This window comes from Rhinolophus ferrumequinum, chromosome 14, assembly GCF_004115265.2.
Source record: "Rhinolophus ferrumequinum isolate MPI-CBG mRhiFer1 chromosome 14, mRhiFer1_v1.p, whole genome shotgun sequence".
Classification (NCBI taxonomy): Eukaryota; Metazoa; Chordata; class Mammalia; order Chiroptera; family Rhinolophidae; genus Rhinolophus; species Rhinolophus ferrumequinum.
Genome location: NC_046297.1, coordinates 36805317 through 36828156, shown reverse-complemented (window position 1 = coordinate 36828156; position 22840 = coordinate 36805317). Strand labels below are relative to the sequence as shown.

General features: G+C 43.9%; 1 pseudogene; it reads left to right on the top strand.

Moving 5' to 3' along the window:
- The first annotated feature begins 3930 nt into the window (after window positions 1–3930).
- Window positions 3931–22121, top strand: LOC117033714 (60S ribosomal protein L10a-like; annotated as a pseudogene).
- The last annotated feature ends 719 nt before the right edge of the window (window positions 22122–22840 follow it).

The following is a 22840-nucleotide window of genomic DNA, read 5'->3' as shown; positions in this document are numbered from 1 at the left end:
ACAATACCTGACTTCAAATTATACTACAAGGCTACAGTAATCAAAACAGCATGGTACTGGCTTAAAAACAGACACATAGATCAATGGAACAGAATAGAGAGTCCAGAAATAAATTCATGCCTATAGGCCATTTAATCTACGACAAGGGAAGCAAGAATGTACGATGGGGTAAAGACAGTCTATTCAATAAATGGTGCTGGGAGACCTGGACAGACACGTGCAAAAAAATGAAGCTGGACCACCTCCTTACACCATGTACAAAAATAAATTCAAAATTGCTTAAAGACTTAAATGAAATATCTGAAACCATAAAATTCCTAGAAGAAAATATAGGGAGAAACTTCACAGACATTACCCGGAGTAAGGTTTTTACTGATAAATCTCCTCGCGCAAGGGAAGTAAGAGAAAAAAAAAACATGTGGGATTACATCAAACTGAAAAGTTTTTTCACAGCAAACGAAGTCATCAATAAAACAAAAAGGGACCCTACTGAATGGGAAAAGATATTTGCCAATGGTTTATTCGGTAAGGGGTTAATATCACAAATTTATTAAAAATCTCACTCAACTCAACTCCAAAAAAACAAACAACCCAATAAAAAATGGGCAGAGGACATGAAGAGACATTTTTCTAAAAAGGACATACAGATGGCAAACAGACATGAAGAAATGCTCAACCTCACTAACCATCAGAGAAATGCAAATAAAAACCACAATGAGATACCACCTCACCCCAGTCAAAATGGCTATCATCAATAAATCAACAAACAAGTGCTGGCACGGATATGGAGAAAAGGGAACGCTTGTGCACTGTTGGTGGGATTGCAGATTGGTGCAGCCACTATGTAAAACAGTATGGAGGTATCTCAAAAATCTGAAAATGGAACTACCTTATGATCCAGCAATTCCACTCCTAGGTATCTATCCGGAGAAATCCAAAACTCTAATTCAAAAAACTTAATGCAGCTTAACAATAACCCACACCCTTCGGAGGAAAAACTGAGGTTTGCTAGATGGGCGGGGGGGGGGGCGGGTGAAGGGATTGAAGGGCAGTCGGTGACCACAGGATGGCCACGGGGTTTGAAAATTAATCTGGGGAACGTAATTTAGCGGTTACCAGAGGGTAAAGGGGTTGGGGGTGGGAGATGAGGGTAAGGGGGATCAAATATACGGTGATGGAAGGAGAACTGACTCTGGGTGGTGAACACACAATGTAATTTATGGATGATGTGATATAGAATTGCACACCTGAAATCTATGTAATTTTAATAACAATTGTCACCCCAATAAATTTAAATAAAAAAAAAAACTTAATGCACTCCTATGTTTATTGCAGCACTATACACAATAGCCAAGACATGGAAACAACCAAAATGCCCATTGGTAGATGACTGGATTAAGAAACTGTGGTACATTTATACAATGGAGTATTACGCAGCCATAAAGAAGAAAGAAATCACCATTTGCAACAACATGGATGGACCTAGAGAACATTATGCTAAGTGAAATAAGTCAGACAGAGAAAGACAAATACCGTATGATCTCACTTATATGTGGCACCTAAAGAAAAGAATAAGTGAATGAACTAATCAGAAACTGTTTTGGAGACAGAGGAAAAACTGAGGGTTGCTAGATGGGAGGGGGAGTGGTGATAAGGGGGAAGGTGAGGGGATTAGAAAACAATCAGTAACCACAAGATGGCCACAGGGTTCTGAAAATTAATTGGGAGAATGTAATCAATAATGTTGTAAAGATTTTGTAGGGTATCCGATGGACACTTGTCTCACTAGGGAGACCACTTCTGGAATGATGTAGATGCTGATCACTGCATTGTACACCTGAAGCTGAAGCTGAACAATAATTAATGTCAACTACAAGTTTGTATGTATATGTATGCATATATATGTACGTGTGTGTGTGTGTGTGTGTGTGTGTGTGTGTCCTTACAAGAAGCGGAGTACAGCATTAGGAATAGAGACAGTGGAAATGTAATTGCTATGAAATTAGATGTCAGAGGGTTAGTGGATGGGGGGCAGGGGGTTCACACAATGTGAGGGATATAAAGATAAACATCTAAGTATTATTTTGTCTTGTGCACCTGAAACTAATAAAAAAAAATAAAAAGAATGAGGAAACACTTTAGGGCTAAAAAACAATTATCTCCAAGTTTTAATCATATTAAAATATAACACCAGGATGATACATAATTTGTATGTATAAATAAAACATCTCCAGAAAGCCATGGGGAGGGGTGCCTGGTAGAAAGGGGTGGAAGACTTCTTTTCTTCAACCTCTTTGTACTTTTTTATTTGAATCGCCTAAATGTACTCCCAATTGAAAAATAATTTTGGTTTAAATTTTAAAAGCCCCAATTTCAAAATCTGCCTTGATTTTTTGTTTTACTATCTGTGACTCTTAAAATCTATGGTTTGTTTTCTCTTTACTCTCTACGGCTACCTCAATTTCCCTTCCTTGATAAAAAGAACTATGTGTCCCTTCATTTGATTTTATAATAAACTCGCTGCTGGCTTTAAGTTCAATTGCTCGAGTTCACAGTATCCAATAAAGTCAGGCATAGAAGACAGGTGCTTTCTGGGATTTTAAAACTCAGCTTTCACATCTCTGGCTCCCTCACATCCTACAATCTAAGGCTGCCAGATCCTTCTTCAGTGCCCTAGCCAAATGCACCATGGTCCCACAGTGGTGTGTCTGAACCATTCTTCCAGGGACAATCATAAAGGCTCAGTGCTTCATGTCCCAATACCAAGTCAGAATGTATCCCATATCCCTCAAGCTAAAACTTCCTTCTTTAGCTAATCATCTCCCAAGAGCAACTGAGACCTTAAATGTATAGATAACCAATCTCTCAGCTAGTATTATTGTAGCTAAACGTGTACTATTGTTACTAAAATAGGTGTATTATGTAGTCCATGCTTCATGTTCCAATAACTTTTTGTGGGTAGGGAAATGGGGGTACTGCTGGTAATCTCACCCTGCAGTGCCCCCTACTGGTCATTTTAAGAAGAGGTTGAAGGAAGGGAAGATTCGAATGCCAATGACTTTCTAAACCGTGCTGAGAGAATAATTACGTGGTATGGTTTAGGTTTTATTCCACATACCATTCAAACTGGGTATCATTTTGGTACATATGCCATCCCGGTTACAAGCTTCCAGAGTATACCTCTAAGTCACACTGGTGGCAACCCAGTGTCAACAGAAGGGAGAAGCACTTCAAACTACAGGGGGAAAGTAAAAGAGAACTCCTCTTTTAAAGAGAGAAACACAGTGCCTCATATATTCTTAAGAGCTCCTTCCTCCTTGCCTGCAGTACAGACAGGGTGGCCACAAAAGGACATAATGTCGGTTTCATACGCTAAAAACTCTATACTGAAATTCTCCTTGGATTTTTTTCCCTTGTGAATTTTCCTTCTCTTTCAACCTGCAGATAACTCTGGGAAGGTTGACTGCATCGGTTTTGCATATGATTTAATAATTTCCTTGAACCACATTGGCTTTGTCTAACAACAACTTGGTTTGGGGTTAGTTGGAACAGAGAACCTTAAGATTTGTATTAAGGAGTCTGGAGCATGTACAAGAAGGGAGGTCCAGAGGCCTGTGGTTCAGGGGCCTCTGGGTATCCAGGAGCAGCAGAAGCATCATCTTTGTATACACTTAACCTTACCCTGGTGAAGCAGGACATTCAGATGGGGATTTTCCCATCTCTAAGTTTGGGCCATGCCCCAAAGCTTAGAAAATATATACCAAGAACATTCCTGCAGAATTTGCAAGGGGGTAAAAAAAAATTGTTTTTCCAAAAGGAGCCCATCACTTGCCTCCTGACTCTATAAAAAGCAATGTAAGAATTCATTAGGAGAGGAAGAAGCCAGGAGATAGTGGGAGAGCTGTTGGTGTCCCAAGAGTCCTCCCCACCATGGACAAGGAGAAATTGGTACCTCACCCCACCCCTATCTTATGCCAAGTGAGGGATTCTTCAAGAGAACAACTTGGAGAGTTTGGTATTTGTTCCCTGGAGAATGCAGGATGCCTGACTCATCCCTCAAGTGTTAAAGGTGAGCTGCTGGCTGGAATGTCCTGCTTGATGGCAAAGAGGCAGGACAACAAAGGGAAACAACCAGCCTTTCCACAGTTTGGGGGGGGGCAAAGATGTTCATAGGTTTCCTGTTGGGCAGCTATAAACCCCACGGAAGAAAACTGACTGGGGTTCTTTTGGGAGAGAATTTCTTAGGAAAAATAATGAGTATCTGAATAGCACTTTACAAACCACATTCACATACGTTATTACCTCATTTAATTCCCATAATGACCCTCATTTCAAAGATGAGAAAACTGAGGTTCAGAGAAGTAACTTGTGTCTGGGATCAAGCACATTTGTATGTGAATTTGAACCTAGTCTATCTGATTCCAGGGTACTGACTCAAGATACCATTCATAAAACTCAGCTTCCAGCTTTTCTGGGGGAAATTCTAGAAATTTCAGTGGATACAAAGAATTTGGTACTTTATTTCGAGCTACTAATCAATAAATGTAAATGTAATCTACTAGCTAAATATTAGAAGTCAAGCCCACCAGCCAATAAATGCTCTTTTAAGAGTACCTTAAAAATACTGACTCTCCTGTGCCTTCTTAAATTCCCTAAAATACTCTTCTTGCGAATTGATCATCTTCGACCACTTAAAGACAATTAGGAGGTCCCTTTCACCTTGTCAAGCTCAGGACCTCTAATTCATTTCATCTTTTCTCAGAGCCCGACTGTCAGCTTCTGGATCATTTCATTGCACAGGCATATATGATGTCCAGTGTTTTGCTGTTTATCTACAACCCACAGTAAGGTGTGGTTGCTCCTCAAAGCTGAAATAGGTTTTTTCACACAAACAAATACAAGTACATGTTTCCATAACAAGTACATTTTACTAATTTAACATTATATATGATTTTTAATTAATTAGGTCTGGGATGTAACGTTCACATTTTCTCAAACATTATGGCAGATTTCATGAAATCAGATTATTGGCCAGCTCACCCTTCTTTTTCATCAAAAAGAAGGAAGGATGGAAAAGGGGAAGGAAAGGACAAAGAGGAAGGAGTATGGCAACAATCCAATGCTGTAATACAGAAAAACAAAAAATGTTAAAGGTCAAGAGGGAGGTTTACTTTCATCCATTCTCTGAGGGTGCCAAGCCCGCAGATAGAGCAGCAGATTTTCTTGAACTTCTCACATTCCAAGAGAGAATGGTCTTCACTTCCTGGCAGCCCCTTGCTTCAAGGCCAGAGGACTTACACCTATCTATTCCCAATTCATGGCAACCACTTCAGACACAGCTATTTCTATCTTAGTTTCACCATCCTCTTGAGTTCTTAGCAGAGTACTAAATGTGCTTACATTCAAGGTACTTTGGTCCAAGACAGGGAACCCAGAAATCTGTTTGGAACTTTAAAAATGCTGGGGATGAAAGGGCAAGCAGGAAGTGGAGAGGCAGGATTCACTGAAGTTACATCCACTTCTGCCTCCCACCACTGACCCTAGGAAAACAGACAAGAGTTCTAGTCCTGGCTTTGCCTGGGACTTTGGAGCAGCTCTTGCACGAGATATGCCTCAGAATGGCCAGAGTTTGGGCTGGTGAGTTTGCTATATCAAGAATCCTTAAACCTGGGTCTAGGCATTTCCCTCCTGTTGGCCCCACACCAGCTCACTTTCTAGCCCTCCCCACACACCTTCCCAATCTCCACCTTTGTCCTACCAGACCCTGTGTCATGCAGGGACTCAGCTCCCACTCCCCGCACAAGAACGCTGGATATGGTGAGGCCAAAAAGGAACAACAATGGAGCCATGGACAGGGGGTTCATACCACAATATTCTCGATGGCAGCTGGTCGAGACACAAAGTAAATATCCGCCAGTACCCCAACAAGGAGTGCTCCTGTACCTGTCTTGCTGGTGGCCGGGGAGACACAGGAAGTAGGATCACACAATCCACAATCCACTTGCAAACCGCGATTGCTAACCACAATCCACACTTGTTAACTGCAATCCACCGTCTGCTTCTCTGCCAAACAACCAACCCCCTTGCCAGTGTAGCCATGGCAGTTATATTAGTGGCTAACGGCTAACTAGTAACAGCTGATGGCCACCCAGCCACAGTGGGCGGCCATCTGATTACAGCTGATGGCCATCTAATAACCGAGCCAGCACCTTTCCAGGTGAGGCCTACAGCCTGGAAACTGCTCTCTGGGCCTCTATCCCCACACTCTACCCCCCAGGGTCTTATCTCACAATCTACATGACAAGCATCTTCCATGAGGTACCCTGTGTCATATTAGCCTATAGACACCTACGGGCAGAAAGAAATAGTAGTCACAGGAACCAACAATGGAAAATCCCTTCCATCTGGGGGGATATATGACAGTTTTTTGTCCTGGGAAAGTAGGGTCAATGGCACCGGCACCTTTCCTGGTTTGTGGTACCAGATCTTTATGGCAGTGTTTGGGGTCCCTTTCGTAGTTTCAACACATAACAGAACAGAGGACGCCATAATAGGCCATAGTGAGAGCACATAGGTTCCCAGCAAAATCATTCCGGCATCGGGACCTCCGTATACTACAGTCACTTGCGGTAGCCACTTGGCCACCACCCCTGGCGTCACTTGCAAATCATGGGTCAAACCAGCCCCCCATGGGGCTATCAGGCCCAACTACTGACAGTGGGGGCTTTTGACCCAACAGGGCCAAGTCCATTGCTGCCATTCCCCGGCTTTCAAGAAAGTGGGTGCAGGCAGCAAAATGTTTCCATTTGTACCATAACCTGGCTTTAACAGAGTCTCACTTGCGGTAAACTGTAACTGAATGGGAGCGGCCTTTCGATGTAACAGAGCTTCTACTGGTACGCTCTCCCTTCCGTGGTCTCTCATTCAGGATTCTCAAGACGTCCCCCAGACGCGAGGCCCAGTCACGCATCATGGGAAAGAGTTTTGACACCCAGAGGCCTTGCTTCAAAAGTCCATTGTAGCATTCAATCATGCCAGCTGCTTGTGGTTTATACGGGGTATGAAACAACCATTGTACATCCATCCTGGCAGCCCAGCGCTGCACTTCTTGCCCTGTAAAATGAGTATCCCTTTCACTTTCAATGATTTGGGGGCACCCTTAGAGGGCCCACAGTGTGTAAAAGTGATCACTGTATGCCACTGATCTGCAGCCAGACACGGCCAAGCAAACATCAACCCCGTAACAGTGTCCACTGCTGTGAACACATACATTGCACTGCGGGCCTTAGGCAGGGGTCCAATGTAATCTACATGCCAAGGAGTGAGGGGCACCCTCCCTCACGTAATCTGCTGTGTCTCCCAGGGGAGCCTCCGCCATTGGGGGCTGTCCTGGGCACAGACGACACAGTCATAGGAGACATTTGCTATCTCCTGCCATTTCAAAGGCAGGCCCCAGTGTCTGTTCACCTGCCACATGCGGGCTGCAATTTTTTATGCAGCCAATGGGCCACATTAGTGGCAGGGGCCCATTCTAACCATTGGACCCATGCTAGGGCATCTGCTTTATCATTACCTGGGGACACTAAGGGGGAGTGACCTGTGGCATGCATTAGGGTCACCTCCTTTCTCTGCCCTAGGTCCCAGAGGTCCTGCAATGTGGCCTGACTCCGCAGTGGACGGTGTCCTACCAACAAGTTTTGGTGTTTGCACGTAGGGAGCCACAAGGTTAGGCCCCAGAAACCTCCCCGCTGTCAATACAAATAACTAGGATCCCAGACTCATGGCTGATTATCATCCACACGGCCTGTAGCTCAGCCCACAGGCTACTCTGGCCCATCCCAGTATCAAACCAAATGGTGTCTGTTTTGGGCTGCACATCAATAGTCATCCAAGCAGCTGCAGCTCCCCGGCTAGAGCCATCAGTATACCAGGCATCTTAAGGTACTGGGGCTGTCTTTCTTTGTAGGGTGAGGGCTCCAAGTCCTCCCCGCTAGGCAGAGCACTTGGCTCAGCCTGGCTACAAGCTCCACAGGCCCCAAGACATACTGTAGCTCTGTGATCAAAGGGCTTGAACTAAGGGTGCTACATTGCTCCAAGTAAGCACCCCACTTGGCAAGGGTAATAGTCTGTGCCACCCCTGTTTTAGGTCCCTGGGTCAACGTACGGACCCACCCCTGGATGGGATAGGTTGTTCGAACCAACATCCATGCCGTCCCTGTGATGGCTTCTGTGGCCACTAGGGCTGCGTACACAGCAGCCAGCTGTTTCTCTATTAGAATGCAGCGAACTTCTGCTCCTTTCCACAATTGGGACCAAAATCCCACTGGGAACCAAAGACGCTCCTGCTATTGCCAGAGGCCCTAACTGTACCCCTCTTGGGTTACATGAACATCAAGTTCAAATGGGCGACCAGTGTCTACCACTTGCAGAGCCTGTGCCTGCAGCACTGCCCGTTTTCTGGCAACAAGCGCTTGCTCTATAGCCTCTGTCCAATCCCATGAGGCCCCCTACTTTATCATGTTATACAAGGGCCTTGCCATTTGTGCTAAATGGGGTACAAACACCCACCAATACACCGGCAGACCTAAAGACGTCTGCAGTTGGGAGACCATGGTCGGCCAGGGAAATGCTTGTATTTTATCAATAATCGCCTCAGGTATGACCTTTGTCTTACCCGACCACACAACACCCAATAACTTGACAGATAAGCCAGGGCCTTGGACCTTTTTCTCGTTCACCGCCCAGCCGCGTGACTTCTGGTGACGGAGAAGAGAGGGAGCTACTTGCTCTAAATCTGAAAGAGAATCAGATGTTACTAATATGTCATCAACATAGTGAAACAGGACCACAGAGGGCAGGTGATTCCACTGTGCCAAGTCCTGGGCTACAAGCCCACAGCAGATAGTGGGGCTGTACAAGTATCGCTGTGGAAGGACTTGAAAAGTCCATTGTCTCCTGTCCCAAGAAAAAGCGAACTGCTCTTGACACTCAGGTGCAATGTCAATGGAGAAAAACGCAATTGCCAAGTCCACTACATAGTGATATGTTCTCAGGCGGACAGTCAGACGATCCATCAAATCATGAATTGAAGGCACCATAGCGTGCAAAGGTGGTGTCACCTTATCTAACTCCCTATAGTCCACAGTCATTGGCCAGGTCCCCCCTGGCTTCTAGACAGGCCATACTGGGGAGTTAAAGGAACTGTGCATCGACCTCACAATATGTTCCTTCTCCAATTCCAAAATTGTACAACCAATCTCCTCCTGTCCTCCTGGCAGACGGTACTGTCGCACTGTAACCACAAGCCGGGGCTGTGGCAACACTTGAGGAGGGTGGTGAGCATGCTTTTACCACCGGGATCTGGAGACGGAACTCTCCGACTGATGTCTGTAAACTGAGGCCACTCCTAGAATATACTCCGGAACGGGGGAGACATACTCCTTGTAGGTACGGGGCGGGGGGGGGGGGGGGGGGGGAGGGGCGGGGAGAAGCCTTCCTATACCCAGTGGTAAGGAAACAGCTTTTACCGTCACAGTGTTTCCCCTACAGCCATCAGTGCAGATTGCTGGTCTGGGGAACAGTTCTAGGTTCCCATAAACAAGACTGCAGTGTGCGCCAGTGTCAACTAGGGCCAAAACACTCTGCACATTAGAAGGGGACCAATGTATGGACAATTCCACGTGGGGCCTCTGGTCCCGGCTCATCCTCTCTGACTGGGTACCTTGGTCCCACCCCTAATCAAGCTGAAAGGAGTCGGCCTCAAGCGGCCCCATTAAGTCCTGGAGGGACACAGGTCGCGCTTTCCCGGACTTCTCTTTTATGCTTCGCCGGAATTGCTGTTCCGGACGCAGCTGTTTCCAAAGTCCAACAAGAGTGTATTGGGTTGTCGGGCTATTTTTTCCTGATCAACCCCTGCTGCCACGAGATCACTCCACATCAGTGTGCATGCTACTCTCTGAGGCCCGCGACCTCACCCCCTTACTTTTGATTTGGGTTTCCAGGTCTTGACTTCTCGGACCTCCTGTCTGAACTTCCCTCGCTGATGGTTTTCAACATCCGCCACGGTAGCCATGGCAGTGGTAACTTCATGGATACACCACCCCACACAGGGCATGAGAATGGAAACCAAGGATCCAAAAGTACTTGCAGGGACGGTATCCAAAACCAGATCTCTCATGTTGGCTGTAAAATGCTCATCATCCAGCCCCCGCAATTAGGGTTGAACACAGCATGTGTCATACCCATTTCAGGGATGAGTTGAGTAAGTTCCGTATATGACTGCCATTTACTCAGTGTCTGGCAGCTTGCCAGGCTCTCCCTATACTGTGCGCACTGCAGTGCTGAGCCACTCCATTAGAGTGTGGTTGCCCTTGTCATGGGCCAACCTATGGCAGTTCTATAATCTTTGTCACAGGGATGGATGCAGTCACGAAGGCTAGCTTTTCCATCTCGCCTGGGGAGCAGAGAATGCTGTCTGCCCCCTTATCCCATAAATGCAGCAGCCAAGCCAAGATTGGCTCTCCAGGGTGATGTGGGCACTGCCTCCCCAGCTCCTGCAACTCAGTGGGAGTGTAAGGGGTGTAGGTTGTGAACTCAGTCATAGCTGGGTTGCTGGTAGCAACGCCCCCAGGGCCCAAAGGTTGCTCATGCTTTACATTTGCTGCACGATGGGCCTGGTGTGCGGGTTGGGAGCTATATTGTCTCCACTCAAGTAGTCAGCCTCAGCCTCAGAGTCTCCACTGTGGGGCTCCTCCTCTAACCCAACTTCCAGTGCCTCCCACCAGGACTGCTGGTCCCGCACCTGAACTATTTCATTAATCTCGTCTTCCACGTTACAACGCAATGCGGTGAGGAATATCCAGCCCACGCAGCCGGCTGTACCCTTCGCCTCCTCTGACAACCGCTCAGCTAGAACCTTCAGGGCCCTCTCCACGTTGGCCGGAGAGCCATCCATGTCCTCCCACCCCTCTTCGGGGGTCCAAATCCTGAGAATAGTGGCTACTGGGTACCACAAACTGTGTGGGGGCCATATGTCCTTCTGCCCAGAGTCAGACATGATTCCTACCTGGCAGGAATCCTGTTTGCCGTGACTGGTGTCCCATTCGGTGTATCCTCGATGTAAAATGTCCACAACTCTAGGAGCCCACGGCAGTAGCAGACCACCAAAAGGAAGACAATGCTTACTTTAGCCAATAGGGCAGCATGCCATCTGGAGGCTCAGCTCAATTCACCGAGAGGTCACGTTTCTCCCAGGCAGATCACATTTCCTTTTCCCGGTGCCCACTCCTCACGGGCTTCCTGAGAACGAGTGTTCATATACACAAACTGCTCCACCGCCCTTTGGAGAGTTTGGCGGCACCATACCCTGCTCACTGCACCATGTCATGCAGGGTCTCTGGTCCCACTCCCTGCACACGAACGCAGGATATGGTGAGGCCAAAAAGGAATACCAATGGAGCCATAGATAGGGGAGTCATAACACTATATTCTCGCTGGCAGCTAGGTTGGAGACACAGAAGCAGGAGCTGCGATCTGCCAATCCGCTTCTCTATCAACCAACCAACCCCTTGCTAACTGCAATCCACCATCCACTTCTCTGCCAACCAACCAACCAAACCAACCCCCTGACAGCATAGCCATGGCATTTATATTAGTGGCTAATGGCTAACCGGTAACAGCTGATGGCCATCCAGCCACAGTGGATAGCCATCTGATTACAGCTGATGGCCATCTAATAATTGAGCCAGAACCTTTCCCACGTGAGGCCGAAAGCCTGGAAACTGCTCTCTGGGACTCCGTCCAACAAGCACTTACCCATGCTCTCCTGGCATTTGAAACCACAGCTTTCTCCCATAATAATCTCGGATCAACTCCTTGTTCTAGCTCTAACAGCACAGAATAGCTGACATGGATTACCCTAACACTTTAACCTAACTATTACTGCTATTCCTGCTTTACAAATGTGAAAAATAGGTATAGTGAGCTTAAGCTGCCTGCTCAAGAAGGAAGTCTGACTATAGAACCCAAAATCTTATCACTTGCACCAGTGGTTCTCAAATATTCGTGGGCATCAGAATCATTAGATTGCTTGGGCCAAATCCCAAAGTTTCAGATTAAGTACACCTGGCCATGAGATCTGGTCATTTGCATTTCTAACAAGTTCCCAGGTGATGCTGATGCTACAAGTCTGGGGACTGCACTTTGAGAACCATTCACCCACACTCTTGCTTCTTATACTCTTGATTGTACTTTAAAACAGACCAATTAAATTATAATCTTTAGAGGTGTAGCCCAGGCATTTGCATTTTTAAAATGCTCTTTAGATGATTGTGGGGACAGAGTCTCAGAGAGCAGTTTCCAGGCTCTCGGCCTCACATGCAAAGGTGCTGGCTCAATTATTAGATGGCCGTCAGCTGTAATCAGATGGCCATCTGCTGTGGGTGGGTGGCCATCAGCTGTTACCGGTTAACCATTAGCCACTAACATAACTGCCGTGGCTACGCTGGCACGGGGGTTGGTTCGTTGGTTGGCAGAGAAGTGGACAGCAGATTGTAGTTAGCAAGGGGTTGGTTGGTTGGCAAAGAAGCAGACGGCAGATTGTGGCTCCTGCTTCCTTTGTCTCCAACCCAACCACCAGCAAGAATATAGTGGTATGACTTCCCTATCTATGGCTCAGTTGGTGTTCCTTTTTGCCTCGTTCTTGCGCAGGGAGCGGGAGGTGAGACCCTGCATTACAATGATTCTATTGTGCAGCCTGAGTTTGAGAACTACTTGAATACATCCCTGCTACTCAAACCACAATCCATGGGCAGCACTGACATAACCTGCATACACTCAGACCTATTAACTCGAAAGATCTGCAGGTAATTCATATTGCATTCAAGTTTAAAGAAGACTGATAAACACTCTACTGCCTTCCAGGTCCCTCTCCAGCCACTCAGCCCACTACCAGGGATCCTGGAAATCACTGTGTTGGCCAGAGTTCAACCAGGGAAACAAAACCAGTAGAAGATATTATTAAGAGATATGTTGCAAGGAGTTGGCTTACAAGACGGTGGGGCTGGTGAGGCACATCCTAACTCCGCAGGACAGGCCGTTGGGAAGGGCAGGATGCACAGCTGAAAGTGCTGCCCTAAGGCAAAATTTTTTCAGACCTGCTTTAAGAACTTTCAAGGGGTTGAATCAGGCCCACTCAGATTATCTAGGATAATCTCCCTTACTTAAAGTCAACTGATATGGACTTAATCACATCTACAAAATACCTTCATAGCAACACTGAGATTAGATTTTAATTGACTGAGGACTATAGTTGACACAATAAACTGACTATCACAGCTACTGAGGATTGCTTGATTTAGTAATAGAGCCCACAGTCGGCACTTCCCTTTATGTTCAACCAGAGTAAGTAATAGGTCAATATGTCTTTAAGCATTTATGAAAATATGAGTCAGCTGATAACAAGTGATTAACTCCACTTCCTTCAACTTTCATCATTGACTTCCTTTTCCTGGGTGCTCACAAATCACCATGATAAGAGGGCAACAAGAATCTCCTTCTCTAAAAGGAATCATCAGCTGATTAAGAATGGAACTGGCTGCATAAGAAATAAAAGGGTCCTTATCTTTTGTGGGTCTATAGACTTTTCACATGTTCTAGCTTGTGCAATTATAAAAGATTATTTCTCTCTATGAGCTGGACTCCTGGACTTCAAATAATGCACCCCAACATTGTGTGACATTTTTAGTAGCCATGTCACACTATTGAGTTATTTTGAGCTTGAAAGGCCCTGAATAATTCTCCACAAAAATTCTTAAAAGGTTGGTGTCAGGCAGGGTGTCATGAGGGGTCTCTGGTCCCGTTCCCCACATAAGAACACAGGAACACGGTGAGGCCAAAAAGGAACACCCACGGACCATAGATAGGAGAGTCATACCACTATAGTCTCACTGGAGGCTGGATTCACATGATGTGTGACGTGCTGTCTGCTTTTCTGCAAACAGACCGACTCCCCATTTGCTAGCTGCAATCCGCCTCTCTGCAATCCGCAATCCCACACTCTGCGCTTGCTAGCTCAGCCACCATCTCTTGTTAGCCCCCATTTTGCTAGCAAAGCCATGGCAGTTATATTAGTGGCCAATGGCTCACTGGTTACAGCTGACAGCCAGCTAGCCACAGGTGACGGCCATCTACTACCTGAGCCAGCACCCCTCACGTGAGGCCGAGAGCCTGGGAAACTGCTTCTCTGGGGCTCTGACCCCACAATTGGGTGTCCATCTAGTCTGTACCTGTACTGCTAATTATTTGAACCACATTTGAGACTTCATGTTTCTTCCCTTAATCATTATGCAACAGATATGCTAGGCACCAGTCAAATGGGAGGGCAGAACTCTGTGAGAAGTAAAGTAAGAGATGCGTACAAAGTAAAAGTCCACTTTTCTAATTTTGCTCATTCTTATAACCTATAAAAGATTTTTGCTTCTGCTTTCAGGTGAATAACTATCCAACCCAGATTTATCTTAACCACAAATTTAATAAGCATGTTTTATATTTTTGTCCAAATTGTTACTAATATTTTAATAACATTGATTGATATCTCAAAATCATGCTCTTTGTGTTTGACTGTTTAATTATCATAACAAGTTAAATGGTGGTTCCCAAAAAGATACATGAGGTGTGATCGAAAAATACAATGAATGTTTCAATTTTTAAAAATTATTACAGTAAAAGACACATCGCCATTAATCCCCCTCAAAATACTCCCCTTCACTTGGAACACACTTATCCCATCATTCTTGCCACTTTCTGAAGCAGTTCTGGAAGCCCCCTTTTGTGAGTGTCTTTAGTTGCACTGTCATGGCTGCCTCGATGTCTTCAATCATTTTGATTTTGGAGAAGAGCCAGAAGTCGCACAGAGCCAGATACAGTGAATAAGGTAGATGAGGACACACCACAATGTTTTTATTTGACAGAAATTTCCGTATACCCAGAAGCAATGTGTGACACGGAGCGTTGTCCATGATAGAGGATGATTTACGGCACACTTTAAAACACACCTTCTCTCAACCATAGCTCACACCCGACTGACTGCACTGAACAAGTTGAAACTTGTCACACACTGTTATTAAGGTTCAACGTGCCGCTTCCCATATTGAAAATCCTTGTCTTTCCATTGGATGGCACTTTTCAGAAGCAGTCACCGTATTTGTGATCACAACGAAAAGATTCTATGTCACACATAGCTTCTGGTATGGCAATTTCTGTCAAATAAAACATTATAGTGTGTTCCTCATCCATCTTATTCACCAGACCTGACACCATGTGACTTCTGGCTCTTCCCCAAAGTCAAAATGATTCAAGACATCCAGGCAGCCATGACAGCACAAAGGCACTTACAAAAGAGGACTTCCAGAAACTGCTTCAGAAAGTATCAAGAACTATGGGATAAGTGTGTTCAAAGAGAAGGGTGGGGGGGGAGTAGGGAGTATTTTGATGGAGATTATGGCAACATGTCTTTTACTGTAATAATTTTTTTTTTATTTAAACAGTCCACCGTGTTGTTTGATCACACCTCATGTCCACATCATAGCCCCTGGAACCTGTGAATGTGATCTTATTTGGGAAAAGGGTCTTTACAGATGTAATTAAGGATTTCAAGATGAGATCATCTTGGATTACCTAGGTGGACCCTAAATCCAACGACAAGTATCTTAATAAGAGACACCCAGGGGAAACACAGGGACAAGAGAAGTCCATGTGAAGACAGCAACAGAGATTGGATTTATACAGCCACAAACCAAGAAACACATGGAGCCCCCAAAAGCTGAAAGAGGTAAGGAACTATTCTTCCCTAGAGCCTTCAGAGCCTGAGCCTGCTGACACCTTGATTTCAGACTTTTGGCCTCCAGAAATGGGAGAGAATAAATTTCTGTTGTTTTAAGCCACCAAGTTTGTATACTTTGTTATGGCATGCTTAGAAAATTAATACTATGAGTTTAATCACTACCTATTGTGTGCGTCCTTGTTGTATATATTAATAAGAGTTAGATGTTGTGTGAAGGGGGCCATCAAAGGAGTGTACAGTCCTCAAGGACACAGGGATAGAGGGGTCAGGTTAAAGACAAGAGCTGTTTTGACTTGACTTGATCCAGTCGTAAGCCATAGGTTCCTTGTTAAAGCACGGATTTTTTATGGCTAAACTGGAAATAATTGGCAGTATGGATGGGAGTATAAGCAAGGAGAGGTGGTTTCTGAAGTCAGGATACCATTTAGACACTTACTTTCAAGAGTCCAGACACTATGGAGACTGTGTCAGAGGAATTAACATATTAATAGCATAAAGAATTTCAAATAAATATCAAACATTAGAGCAGGAAAAGGTAATGCTGCTGTCCAATCTGAGAATATTGGAAAGAAAAGCTAGCTCAAATGGCAGTTTAACCAATGTCCATTTGGACATCTGAGGCCTATACTTTGTTGGCACATGAATGAATTGCCTGAATTTTCAGTATCAGTGAGAGGAGTCAGGTGTCTATCTCAGTAGTCAAAGAAAATATCTGACCTTCTGCTTGGTTATTTTCCATCCTGGCTTTTCACCCCCTCCTCACTCTATCACTTTCCACCTGAGGTTTCCCTTTGTAACTAACAATTTCTCACACTGGGACTCAATAACCATGAAACAACCCTAGTCCAGTCATTAAAAAAAGCTCCAATCTATGTGGCCAGTGATTGGATGTGCATCACCGTAACAAGAGTTATGCAGCAGATAAAATGAAACTCAAACAGTTGGGACTCAAAAAGAAAAAAAAATGTAATTTGCTCCACTGCTCTGTTAATGTGATTTTCATGAGAACTTATATTTGGAGGGTTGGAGGGGACATGAATATCAACAAGTTGGTAGGTGTTTTAGCCCAATGAAATGAAGAGCTACCAGAAGAAAAAGTCTAGCAGGCAGATGTGGAGGGAGAGGGCAGGCACGAGCTGTATCCATTGTATATTTGTCAAACACATTTACTCTAAACCAAACAATTTTTAATGGAAGTAATGTTTTAAAAAAATGTTAAAAGTGCATAGTTGTCCATTATAGGCAATAATTCATTAAATAACAGTGTAATAAAATTTCTATGATTGAAACAGACCCCAAATCGAGGTCAGTCAAGGAGCTAGAATAGAAGTATACAGGGCTGGTGGAGGCCCCCTCACTGACAGCATTAGTAGTAAGAATCCAAATAGCATGAGTTAATTCATTTCAGAAATGTTTATTGTGTGTCTGCTTGGGTCCGAGGTCCTGTTCTAGGTACTGGGTGCTGGGCTAAACAACACAAGCCAATTTCCCGCCTCCTCAGGTAGCTGACCTAAGGGTGTGTTGAAAATGGCAGCAACTTGACTTACCAATCCTGTCAAAAAGATCCAAGTGTTGTTAGGTCCTCAGATATGAATAAGATGTATTCACACAAAAATATTAATAAAATGTAAAGGATATAAAGGAAACTCTAACCTGCTCAATTATGTTGTAGCAGCATAAGCTACGAGTGCCCTTCAGGAGTTAATTTTTCCTCTTTAAAAGAAATTCAAGGATCTTTGTGGTGATAGAAGAGTGCTGTATCTTGATTACAGTGGTGTTTACACATACATGCAATAAAACTGCACAGAAAAATTTACACACACACAAATAAGTATATATAAAATTAGTGAAATCTGAAAAAGTTCTGTGGATTGTACCAATGTGGATTGATATTATACTGTAGTTTGGTAAAATGTTATCACCCAAGGAAACTGAGCAAAGGACCCCTCTGTACTATTTTTACAACTTCTTATGAATCTATTGAATCTATAATTATTTCAAAATAAAAGTTTTTTAAAAAGGAATTTGAGAGTAAGGAGTGTTATTGTGACTCTGATCCACCCAAGATAGAAGATAGTCTGATTCTGGGACCACTGCCAGAGTTCTAAGCACATCCCTAGAAGAAGGAAGGGTGATCCGTGCAACTTCCTCACAGTCCTCAAAATCAAGTCTCCTCCTTGGTAGCTCCTTTAGCTCTTCCCAGGACACCCATACCAGAGGCACATAAAAGTCATGGCAAACACTGGACTCCAGTTCAGGAAATTCTTCCAGAATGCCTCCCCATAGCATGCTTGGAGCCTTCCCACACATGACACATTGTTCTCTGTTCTCTCAGCACGTCATCTTGGCTCCCTCTCTGATTGTTTCCCAGGGTGGAGCTGGTAATGGTGCCCCAGACTCTTGGCACTACCCTAAGACTTTGTAAAGCAAGACCTAGGCATCACCTCTCGTCTCCAAACATGAATGTGTTTCTGAAAAAGAAAGCTGGAGCTCAGAGGGAGCAATGATGTTTCCTGGTTTCCCACCTGTCCAATCTGATGAATTTTTTAATGTCTTTGTTGTGGTTTTATGCTCAGCTAGGAATAATTGATCATGATTTGGGCTTTCAAGTGAATTTGCTCGCTGGGAGGGAGTGACCAGAGAAAATAACCTACATTTATTATCATGTTTATTACATCTCTGTAAATAAATCAATTTCCATTCTGGTTTCAGCAGGAGTTAAGTCAGTCCCTTGGTATAGTAGTTATGACTCCACAGCCAGGCTGCTTGAGTTTAAATCCTGGCTCTACCCTCACAAGCTCTGGGACTTGTATATCACCATTTACTTGCTGTGGGACCTCAGGCAAGAACCTCATCCTTCTGAGACATTTTTATTTCCTCATCTATAAAGTGGATGTAATAATAGAACTTATGTCATAGGGCTGTTGAAAGCATTAAGTAGAGTAACATATCTAAAGTACTTAGAGCTATGCCTCCACACTTTAAGGATTATGTACTAGTTATTATTACTGCCTGGAAATTAATAAAATAAATTTTGAGGCCTATAAAACTAAGAGACAGACCCTGTAACTATAAGAACTGAGTTACTGACAAGCACTGCCACACTAGACCAAGGCTGAGAAATAAGCCAGCCACTGAGAGTTCTCTTGCCCCCAAGTCCCTATAGAATAGGTGGTTGATCCACTTGGTGATAAAGAAAGGACACAAACCAATGCTGAGTTTACCCTTCAAGGTCAAAGCCATTTGGTAAGTGATTCAAGACAGAAACAACCTGGTAGTTCGTACAAATCTGTTATTCTTCTGGACTGATTCACACATGGAAGACATGCAAAGACAACCTATGTAATGTTACCTGAAAACATCTCCAGTGCAGGGTTTTGAGAACAAGCACTGCTTAAAGAGAACCACAGCAATTTATGTGTTTGCATGGGGTTGGGGGGAAGTGAAACTGTTGCAGGCTCTATCTATATGATAACTGACCAACTATTCAAGAAAGTTGACTGAAGGAACTAATAAATGAATTAATTCATTCAATTAAGTTGCCAATTTAGTAAAAGATTCAGTTAACTTTGTGTTCAGTACTGTCAAACAACAGCCTTTATCTGAAGCTCACTTGCCTAAAAAATAAAAATGGCTGTTAACCCAGGGAAAGATATAAGAAAGTAATTACACCATTCATGAAATTACCAATACAAACTAAAAATTAGGTATAGAAAGAGCTTAGAAAGTCAAGCAATAGCACCTGCCAGTATCATTAGAATTAGTGTTGCCCCACAATGTGATTTTAGCTAAATTGCATAAAGAAAAGACATACCTTAAAGGCCTGTTACAGAATAATTAATAAATACCAAAGGAATAGCTGAGACAGAGAAGGTAATAGGGATAATTAGGCAGGAAAAACTGGATGGGACTGGTTCCTACTCATTCCTTGAAGTCAAGTGGGGAAGTGACACTGCTGTTTCCCTGGGGAGACACAGACATGTCTGAAAATCTCTTGTTTTCTCTGCTGGGAGTCACCATGCCCCTTAGAAGAGCTCCAAATGCAAAAATCTTATGTCCATACTATTTATAAATGTAAGATCTCAGAAGTTTGCAAAGTAAAACCAGAGATAAAAATTTAAAAAAAGGAAAAAGGAAAGAATACAGTTCCAAGGACCAATGTGATCTAGTAGAACTCTACTAACTATCCATTCATGGAAGTGTTCCTAGGGTAGGGTTTTGGAGAATGGAGCTAGAACACAGAAATGCCAAATAATAATAGCCTGTATATATTGGGTTGTTACTTATGTGCTAGGCACTCTCATGCATGAACTGATTTAATTCTCAGGAGAGTAGTTTATGAACTCCATTTTACAGATGAGGAAACTGGGCACAGAAAGTTTAAATAACTTCCCCAAGATCCACAGTGAATAAGTAGCAGAGCTTGGATATTTTATTTAGGCAGACTGGCATCAGCTTATTACTTGAATACTATATTATGGAGTCAACAAAAGAACCCCCTTAAATAATGCACTATGGGGTCAATGAGAGACATAGGATCTATCGAGTCGCCTTTGGCTTACAAGTGCCTCCAACAATGGATGTCAGCACATATAAGGCCAGTGTTTAGAAAGAGGCAGTCATTTGAACCTGTGGAGCAAATCCAATTACATCTTTAAATATTGGGCAGGGGCAGGGAGGAAGAAATTGGTACTGTGAAAAAATACTCACCATGCATCACTCTTCCTTTCATGAACCTTGGCACAGCTTCTACAGGCTGACCACATCCACAGAGTTCCGTGCCTGTGAGGCATGGCAAACACCTTAATGCAGCTTCCTAACAGTATATAACTTCCCACTGCAGTGTTTCTCACTGGGTTAGAAAAACTTCCACAAAACCTTTTAAATGATGAAACACACGGAACACACCATACAGAAGGTACTGCTGGTGTGGAATTGGAGAGTGTTTTCTCCTTTTATTTGTAATGATTCAAACACTGAGTGATGCCATGCAAAAATGAGAGAGCAGAGAGGGGAGAAAGGATCCTGATGGAGCTCATGTATGCAACATATGGAATTAGTTATTGAAGAAAGTGGTGCTAACAGAGTTTATAAAAGTTGAGGAGGGGCAGTTATGCTTCTTTTGGAGACAGAGAAGATTGAGGGTGTGGTGAAAAAATAGCAAAATGGAATTAAGATAAACCAAAAACAGAGGAGAAATATTGGGCCAGATGAACTTTCACCTTCCCTAAAATGATTTATGTACTTACAAATAGCTAGACTGGACTTGATTTCTGAGAGTGAAAGTCGCTGGTGAACCTGCATGAATCTAGCATTTCTGCAGGAATTCTGGGCAGAGCTACAGTTCTATAGGCAGAGCAAACATCAAACATTCATGGTAACGAGGTTTAGCACCTCACTCTGAGCAGAGGAAAAGATGCAGAAGAGGCCGGAATGGAGGGGGACAGATAGAAAGAGATGAGAGAATCTGATTGTACAGAAATCTGAGGAAAGAAGTGGCTCACTTTTTTAATGATCTAGTCTAGTCTTTTATCTCTGTTCCAAAAAAGAATACTTTCAGTCTTATTTATTATTTATGGCTATCAAAAGTCAAGAGAGACCCGCTTTTCTGGTTTTCCAAGCGCGAGGCAACATGAGCAGCAGACTTCCCCGACACCCTCTATGAGGCAGTGCGGGAAGTCCTGCAGGGAAACCAGTGCAAGCGCTGGAAGGTTTTGGAGATGGTAGAGCTGCCAATCAACTTGAAGAACTATGACCCTCAGAAGGACAAATGCTTCTCGGGCACCATCAGGCTTAAAGCCACACCCCACCCCAAGTTCTTCGTATGTGTTCTGGGGAACCAGCAGCATTCGAAGCCCAGGCTGTGGATGTCTCCCACATGGACATTGAGGCACTGAAGAAATTCAACAAGAATAAGAAACTGGTCAAAAAGCCGGCCAAGAAGTAGATGGCTTTTGGGCTTCAGAGTCTCTTGATCAAGCAGATCCCATAAATCCTGGGCCCAGGCCTGAAAAAGCCTGACAAGTTCCCTTCCTGGCTGACCCACAATGTGAACAGGGTGGCCAAAGTCAGTGAAGTGAAATCCACCATCAAGTTCCAGGTAAAGAATGTGCTGTGTCCAGCAGTGGCAGTTGGCCACGTGAAAATGACAGCTGATGGGCTTGTGTACAACATCCACTTAGCTGTCAATTTCCTGGTGTCGTTGCTCAAAAAGCACTGGCAGAACATCTGGGTTTTATATATCAAGAGCACCATGGGAAAGCCCCAATGCCTGTACTAAGGCAGAGCTTAATAAGCCATAGTGCTACCAAAAAAAAAGAGACCCAACTGTGACTAACGGCCCTATAAGGACTTAACCAGATCTAACCACTGAATTTCATAAAAGCTTGGGCCAGGGAGGGCTGGGCAGAATAAAGATTGTTAGCACAGTGGTGAGCTAAATGTTAGTGTATCTTACTAACCAATTGTCACAGGAAAAAGCAGAAGCCAGGATCCCAAGAGATGAAGTGTAAGATTGATGAAATGTAAGATTGTTTGAAATATAAGATTTTACTGTGTGTAAGGTAGTGGATGAGGAGATTGGGCAAATGCAGACTTGCCAACTAGGGCCCAAAAATTTAGTTGAAGTTCGACCCTGAAAGCTTTAATAGGGGTTGAGATCCATGGAAGGGTCAGGAAATCAATGTAGTCCATTTTCTTCCAGAATTTTTAAAAATAAAATAAGATAGGATAGAATTTAAAAATAAAATAAATTGAGATAGAATAAAATATAAAATAGACTATAGCAGACTATAGTAGAAGAGTGCATTACATTCTGTACTAAGGATAAATATTATTCAATGAAACTTTTAATTCAGGAGTATGTGTGCACACATATGCATTGGGTCATTATACAAATACGTATCTTACCATGTGTATTTAGCAAAAGAGTCTAAAACCACAGATAAACAGAGGCTCCAGGGGAAATGGAAAGCTGTGAAATTCAGGAAACTTTGAGTT